Consider the following 8,249-nt stretch of genomic DNA (forward strand, 5'->3'; position numbering starts at 1 on the left):
CACATCAGCCTCCTTAACTCATAGTCACCCTTTGTCCTGGCCGATGTTACCCCCAGCCAAGAGAGCCTATGAGATGGTGTTCAGTGGTGCTGTCCCCAGGCAGGCCTGGCTTCAGCAGCTGCATCCTATAGGCTCACACAGGCTATGTGCACAGTCCGTGTGCTTCATTCAGAGTGCTACTGTTGAGACTCAGTGCTCCTAACATCAGGGCAGAGTGCTCCAGTGCCTGTTTTCCACGGGGGCCCATCAACTCCATGGTTGGCCTGTAAGGACTGCTGGCTCTTGGCCCTCGGTGTCAGGCACCCCCATTAATTCATCAAAACCCTCTGTAGGGGTCCCACACACCCCAGTAAGGCCAACGTGAGTCCAACCAGGTGTACTGCCAGAAATCCACAGAGAATTACAGCGACCCAAGGACCCTGCTGCCACTGGAGGATCCTGAGAATCCTGTGACTACCTAAACTAATGTCAGACATATACTGCTAATGTATAGTATTTTGGGGTAAAGGTAAACACTTCATTAAAAAAAAAAACTGTTCCGTAATAATGGTTCCACTGATTTTCAGACTCACAGACAACATAATCTTACATCATGGTTTCACATCCCTTTTGCTATCCAAATCATGTGGTTTGCCTTAATTCTTCATCAAGTGGGAAATTGCCAGTTGTCTTACTTTTTATAGGAAAAATTCCCAATTGTCTCTATTCAAAAGGGCCAGTCATCAAGCTCATGGAACAGAAATGTACAGAATAGAAATTTACTCTTGTCCCCGCGTGTCCCCCACAGCTGCTCTCTGTGTTCTAGAGAGGTCAGGAGGGAGCATGTCGGCGGAGCTGCACTTCCTGCCAGTGCAGAGGGCCCACAGGGGGGGAGACGTGGGGCCTCCCCTGCAGAGATCACCCTGAATACGGACACAACTCAGTTCCCTGGGAGAAAGCCGATTGTCACACCCTGACCCAGCATCACCCAGCCCGGTGATGGTTGGCTCAGGCCTTGAGCTTTCTTCCTGGCCAAGGCCTCATGCCAGGCTGAGCCCAGCCCCTTGGGGTGGGGTAGGATTCTCATCCCCACTTACTTGGCCTCCTACCCAGCTGAGCTGCTCTCTTCCTGGTATCCTGTAGGCCAGAAAGTCCAAAAGAAACAGACACAAACCTCCTACGCATTACTGTAATTTCCATGGCTACACCAAAAAATGGGAAACAGGTGAAAGTAATTTTAATAACATATTTTATTTAACCCAATACAGTCAAGAGCTTACTGCCCCGTGGAATCAGTGCTAAACTGCCACTGATACACTTCCTTTCTCTGCAAGGACTCTCTTGTTCCCTACAGAAGACCCTTGGGCACTTCTCCTCCCAAAGCATCGGCTAGCTCTCAGTGACCACGTGAGTCCTGGGTCTGCAGTGCTGAAAATCAAAACCTGGGGCTATGTCAAAATGGCCTATGCAATTTCAAATACAAAATCAATATTGAGCTCATCTTCTAAATGTCCCAACTCAAAGCCAGCACTAGTGATGCAGACCTGTAACCCTAGCTACTGGGGAAGCTAAAGCAAGAAGAATCCAAGTTCAAGGCCATCCTGGGTAACTTAGTGAGACCATGTCCTAAAATCTTACATTTATTTATGTTATCTATGAGTCTGTGTGCTCAAACAGGCACATTCCATGGTACATGTGGGGAGATCAGAAAACTTGTGAGAGTCAGTTCTCTTCTTTTATCATGTGAATTCCTAGGATTGCACTCAGGTTGTCAAGCTTGGCAGTAGGTACTTTAACCTGCTGAAACATCTTTCTAGTTCCATATCCTAAAATTTTAAGGAGTGAAAATGAGGGCTAAAGAAGTAGTTGAATGGTAGAGCCATTGTCTAGTCTGCCCAAAGCCCTAAGGCCAATTCCTAGTATCAAAACCCAAAACAACAAAAAAAAAGTCATACACTTATTTCATTGTTTTTTTTCCCCCTCTTGACGTCCCTGACTGTTTAGAGCATGACAGAACAGCACAAAGCCCAGCCTAGTCACTGGGTTTACATGGAAAAGTGAATATACAATTACACACTCTGCAATGCCCCAAGCCTCTGTGGCCTGGGGGCCTTTGGCTTGCTATTGCATGCACGGTGTATAAGAGAGACAGACAAATTCAAGAGAGTCAGATATGTATCGAAGGAGAGAAGGAGAGAAAGCAGGAAAGAGAACTTCAGGAATGACTTAGAGGTGCCCGCAGCAATTGACTGAGTCCAAGAGACCTAAGTGGGGCAAGGACACTGACTGGGTGATAGGGTAAGCGATGCCCCGGAGGAGAATAAGAGCTATAGGTGGAACAGAAGACAAGGCTGAAGCAAGTGGTCTCAGGAGAGCCTACGGGAGCCTGCAGGCAGGGAGAACCCTTGCAGAATCACAGACTCTTACCTCTTGCAATTCCTGATCTTACAGGCTTTCAGGGTTCTTGTACCAGAGTTTCAGACAGGTGTAAAAACTGGCACCTCACCCTAATGACCATGCTGCTGTAGTTCAGAGACAACGAGAGGCAGGGTCAGCTCTGAGCACTGCAGGAAATAGTCAGGCTATGTGTGTAAGTATGTGGCCTCTCAGGCAACAAGGCTTCAATTGGTGCCCCAGGCTGTATAATCTTCTTTGGAGGAAAACAATGAATGAACACGTGGGTCATGGCATTCCTGGAAGCAATGGCACATCCTTACCAGCAAAAGGGACCTAGGGAACACATGCCACACTCCACCTCCACTGATAAGCAGTCACCAAAGACAACTGTCTAGACACAGCAACACAGATGGAACCTCAAACTGGATTCCACTGGAAGGAGACCCAGGCAGCCCTTCTCTATAGTTCAGGACCTCAAGAACAGACTCATAGTAGACTGAGCCCAAACACTCACAGAAAAGACAATGGAAAAGCAAGCCTAATTAGGATGGGTCCACATGCATCTTGGCCAGCATTTAGACATGGCCTGTGGCTTCCTGAAATACAGGCATTAGCCTTGCTTCCTCCAGGGGTCACTCAGTGGGTAGAGAACAGGGTGGACAGTCAGGAAATTAGCCAGCCATATGTAAGAGGTTTCTATGGATTGTGAGTTTCCGAGTGAGCAACAACCAGCTGACATGCCCATCCTTGGGGTTGGGGCACATGAGTCCACATCCTGCCAGCAGCATTTTAATGAAACTTAATAATATGGTTGCAAATCTCATCACTGAGGACAAGAGTGGTTACGAGCTGCAGCCCTGTAAAATAAAGATGCAGACAATGGCTGCTTTTGTGCCTGGGATAGGGGCACGGGCACACAGAGGCGAAGACTCCGTCTGGGCAGCTGCTTTCTGCCCCTCTATCAGTCATTTTCCTCACTGCTGCAGCAGAACACCTGGCAGAGGCAACTTAGAAGGAAGGGGTGGTTTTAACTCACAGGTTGAGGGTAGAGCCCCTAGTGGTGGGAAAATCGCGGTGGCAAGAACTTGAGGCTGCTGGCCACAGTTCCCCAGCTGGGAGCAGCAAGCTGGGGCTCATCTCACTCCAGGAGTGCAGCCAACAAGATGGTGTTGACCACAGCCGGTCTGCACCCCCAGCTAACCACATCTATAAACTTCCTCACAGACACACCCACAGAATAGGTGGTTTTACATCCTGGGAAGTTTATATTAATCATCGTGTCTCTACTCTTGGTCTATCACTTTTAAGCTACAGCCTTCTATACCATGTCTCCACGGCCATCTCACACTGCCAAATGCATTCAGCCCAACTTCAAAAGGCCCCAGAGTCCTTCACAGCTCCGAGACTGTTCAAAATGTGAATGTGTAGTCTCTTCTGAGACTCAGGCAATCTTAACGGCAAATTCCACATCAAAAACACAAGTTACATATTTCCAACATGCAATAACATAGCGCAAAAACTCCCAATCCAAAGGGTGGAGTAAAACATGCAAGAAATATTGCACCAAAGCAAAACTGAAAACCAACAGGGCAAAGACCAGAGGCTGTAGCTTCATGTCCAGCATGTTGAGCTCCTGATGAAATCACCTGGGTTCCAAAGGGCTCAAATAGCTCTGCCATTTAGCATAGGAGGATACAGAATTCATCGCCTCTTCCTGGGCCAATTCCATTTCATATATAAATCAAAGGGCCAAGAACCTCATGATGAGGAAGAATGTAACTGGGAGAAGGCTCTGCGATTAAAGCCTCACACCACTTCCAGGTCTCCCCACCATGGAGGAGCCTTGTCCTTCTGTAACTGTAAGCACAAAACTCTCTTCTATATGTTGCCTTCATTATGGTGTTTTATTGCAGCAACAGGAAAGTAACTTATACAGATTGTTAAAGAGAAAGCCCCTGCTATGTGCTGGGGAAATAGGAAAGTAATGTGGAAGAGTTTGAGACTTTGTGTTGTAAGCAGAGCTCACTGAGCCATTCTGTTGGAAATCTGGGAGACCAGAATGTCAAAAAAAAAAAAAAAAATGTGTACAGTGAATGGACAGCAAGACTGCATCACCTAAACTTCCAACAAAGAACACCACCAAATTGGGATCAAGTGTTAAATATCCAAGACTGTGCAACATGTTCTCACTCACACCACCACCTGATCTCCATCTCTTCAACATTTATGCTTCCTCCCACTTCACGACTTTAACCCACTCATATTTCTTCTTCATCAAACTTCATATTTTCATGTCTTTTTGCACTCTCTCTCTTTATGTCTCGATAAAAACAGTGAGCAGAAGCCAAGCCACAATCTGCAGGCTACGTTGTCTTGAAATTTCCTCCAAAACCATGCTGATCTGTGTTTTTATTTCACCCTCGCTTGAGTTCTCATGACACAGAATGAGGCCAAATTATTTGTCAGAATATTACTTCAGCACATCCAGCCCAGTTCCCAACAGATTCCTTGTTCCCCTGTGAAATTTCATGAGCTAGGCTCCCTCTATCTGCACTTCTCTTGACATTCTTGTCTTCCAAAAGCCCAACTGGATGACCCAACAAGCTCTACTTACAGTACAAAATCCAAAATTCTTCCATATTACTCCTGAAAATAAGTTCCAAAGGTCTAAGAGCCACAGGGTCATGAATAATCTTACTCCTGGCACCAATTTTCTCTATTAGCTGCCTGTGGAAAAACACCTGGGGGGGGGGTTTGGCTCACAGTTTGGGGGTGCAGTCCCTCACTGCAGAGAAGTCATGTTAGCAGGAGCCTGAGAAAGATGATCACATTACATCCTCAAATGAGAAGCAAAGAAAGATGAAACTACTGGTTCTCAGCTCACATTCTTCATTCTGTTCAGAAACCCTGCTTCTGGAATGGTCCTGCCAGGACTTAGGGAGAACTTTCAACCTAAACTAAATTAATCTAGTTCCTTCCTAGACATGCCCAGAAGTTTGTTTCCTCAGTGGTAGTAATCTTAGGCCCTCTTCAGTTAAGGCTATTAGCAAGCACATTGGGTAAGTGGACAGTGATCCTCAGCCCCTGTGCCCACAGAGTGACCCTCAGCTCTTTGTCACCTTGAACATTCCCACCAGGAAGGTGCATGGGTAGAATGGAATATAGAGATCCAGATGTCAGGCCAAGAGGCAGTCCCATGTGGTTTGTTGTATTAGGTGCAATGAGACAGAGCTCTAAGGAATTGAGACACCAGGAGAGCATTAACCTACCCAAGGAACCTCAGCAAGCACTATCCCTGATGGCTTAATTCCTTACTGGACTGCAGGAAGCGAACAAAAGCACCCTCTTGATGCGTTGTCTGCTGTCATAGGTGGACACATGGCCTAGAACCCAGCTATCATGAGGGAGCTTGTACCTATGTAACCAGAGGATGGATTCTCACTGCCCATAGTCAGATCTAGCCTAGAGAGGTGTGTCACATGAGCCTTACACCCTTCACCCTACACTAATCCAGGAGGACCACAGATACACCACATGATCCTCAAACCTTTCATCCCACTGCTGTGCCCAGGGACTGGAGTACCATATATACAACATCTGAGCCTCTCTCATCCTTCAGCCGTGTCCACTGGAGGACAACAGACAAGGCAAGGATATCTCACAGCACAGCACTAAGGCAGACAGCAAATAGAGAACTGATATATTGAAGCAGAGATCCCAGTCGGTCACTGCAGCCAGGGGGAACTTGGATGATGTCAGACTTATTTTGCATGGTCTGAGAAGCCACAAAGTGGGCTAGAGTGGCTTAGGGTGGGGGAGAGGCAGAGTCTAATTGATGCCTTCCATAGGAAATGGGCTGCAGGGCCAGGGAGATGGCTCAAGGAAGAAGGTGCACTTGTGTGCACAGCTGACAACCTGAGCTCAATTCTAAGATACCACTAGGTGACAGGAGAGAACTGATTCATTAAAGTTGTCCTCTGACTTCCACATGAACACACTAGCACACCTGTACACACACACACGCTTATTAAAAACTATAAAAAGAAATAAAATTTAAAAGGAGCTGGAGTTACAGTGCTAAGAGCAAACACACAGCTACTTCTGTCTCTATCCATCAACATCCTCACCTACCAGGGATGATAGAAGCTCACTGGTTTAGGTGGTTCCCAGCCATCTCCTTCTCTGCATCAGGCCCCACTCTGCCCCAGCCACTGAGAACTTCTGTCTCTGAACATGCCCCATGCCTCAGCAACACCACCTCAGATGCCCCCTCTGCTGGGCTTCCTGCTCACCACTGCAGCCCGAGTGAGGCCCCACTTTGGCCCATGATGCCCTGACCTTTATAACTTGCATGCCTTCTGCATCTCCAGGATGCTGTCGTTACTCCTGCTAGATTTTAGAACAAAGTTTAAAATAGACCCAGAGTCATACTGACCTTCAAGCACAGGGCTCATGAGAAGGTCTAACAAAGAAACTTTAGCCTGCCCAGGGAGAGCACAGGGCAGACTTTCAGCTCTTGTCTTAACCACTGCTCTATTGCTGTGAATTGCTACCATGACCATGACAAAAGTTTAGTCTATTATCATCATGGCAGGGAGCACGGCAGCATGCAGCAGGTGCTAGGGCAGTAGCTGAGAGCTCCATCTTGATCTAGACACAAACAGATTGAGAGAGACTGTCTATGGGTTTGTCATAGACTTTTAAAACCTCAAAGTCCACCCCTAGTGGCACACTTCAACAAGGCCACACCTCCTAATCCTTTCGAATAGCTCCACTCCCTAGTGACTAAGCATTCAAATACATGAGCAGCACTCACTTTGGCAGTACATATACTAAAATTGGAAGAATCCAGAAAAGATTAGCATGGCCCCTGTGCAAGGATGACAGGCAAATTCTTGAAGACTTCCATATTTTTGTTCAGAAAGGATGACGTCAAAGTATCACTATTTGCAAATGATATGACAGTATACGACCCCCAAAATTCAACCAGAAAACTCCTTCAACTGATAAACACTTTCGGCAAAGTGGCTGGATACAAAATTAACTAAAAAAAAAAAAAATCAGTAGTTCTCCTGGATATGAAAGACAAATGGGCTGAGAAAGAAATTAGAGAAACTACGCCCTTCACAATTGCCACTAATAACATAAAGTACCTTGGTATGACTCTGACCAACCAAGTGAAAGACCTGTTTGAAAAAATAACTTCAAGTCTCTGAAGAAAGAAATTGAAGAAGATATCAGAAGATGGAAAGATCTCCCATGTTCATGGATCGGTAAGATTAACATAGTGAAAATGGCCGTCCTACCAAAAGCAATCTACAGATTCAATGCAACTTCCATCAAAATACCAACACAATGCGTTACAAAACTTGAAAGAACAATTCTCAACTTCATATGGAAAACAAACAAACAAAAAAAACCCAGAATTGCTAAAACAATCCTGTATGACAACAGATCATCTGGAGGTATCTCCATCCCTGATCTCTATCTCTACTACAGAACAATACTAATAAAAACTGCATGGTACTGGCATAGAAACAGAATGATGGATCAATGGAATCGAATAGAAGACCCAGAAATAAACCCACATACCTACAGATACTTGATTTTTGACAAACAATCCAAACAATACAATGGAAAAAAGACAGCATCTTCAACAAATGGTGCTGGTCTAACTGGATGTCTACATGTAGAAAAATGCAAATAGATCCATATTTATCACCCTGCACAAAACTAAAGTCCAAGTGGATCAAGAACCTCAACATAATACCAGACCACTAAATCTGTTAGAAGAAAAAGTGGGGAAGAGCCTTGAACTCATTGGCACAGGAGACAACTTCCTGAACAGAACACCAACAGCACAGGCTCTAAGA

General features: G+C 45.8%; 1 non-coding gene across 1 annotated transcript; it reads left to right on the forward strand.

Annotated features, from left to right (window-relative positions):
- Positions 1-7,184: 7,184 nt before the first annotated feature.
- LOC129669712 (U6 spliceosomal RNA) lies at positions 7,185-7,291 on the forward strand. The gene has a single exon (XR_008719067.1). It is a non-coding gene; the product is annotated as a U6 spliceosomal RNA (small nuclear RNA).
- Positions 7,292-8,249: the final 958 nt, after the last annotated feature.

This window comes from Psammomys obesus, unplaced genomic scaffold (genome assembly GCF_907164565.1).
Source record: "Psammomys obesus unplaced genomic scaffold, mPsaObe1.curated_primary_1811, whole genome shotgun sequence".
Lineage (NCBI taxonomy): Eukaryota > Metazoa > Chordata > Mammalia > Rodentia > Muridae > Psammomys > Psammomys obesus.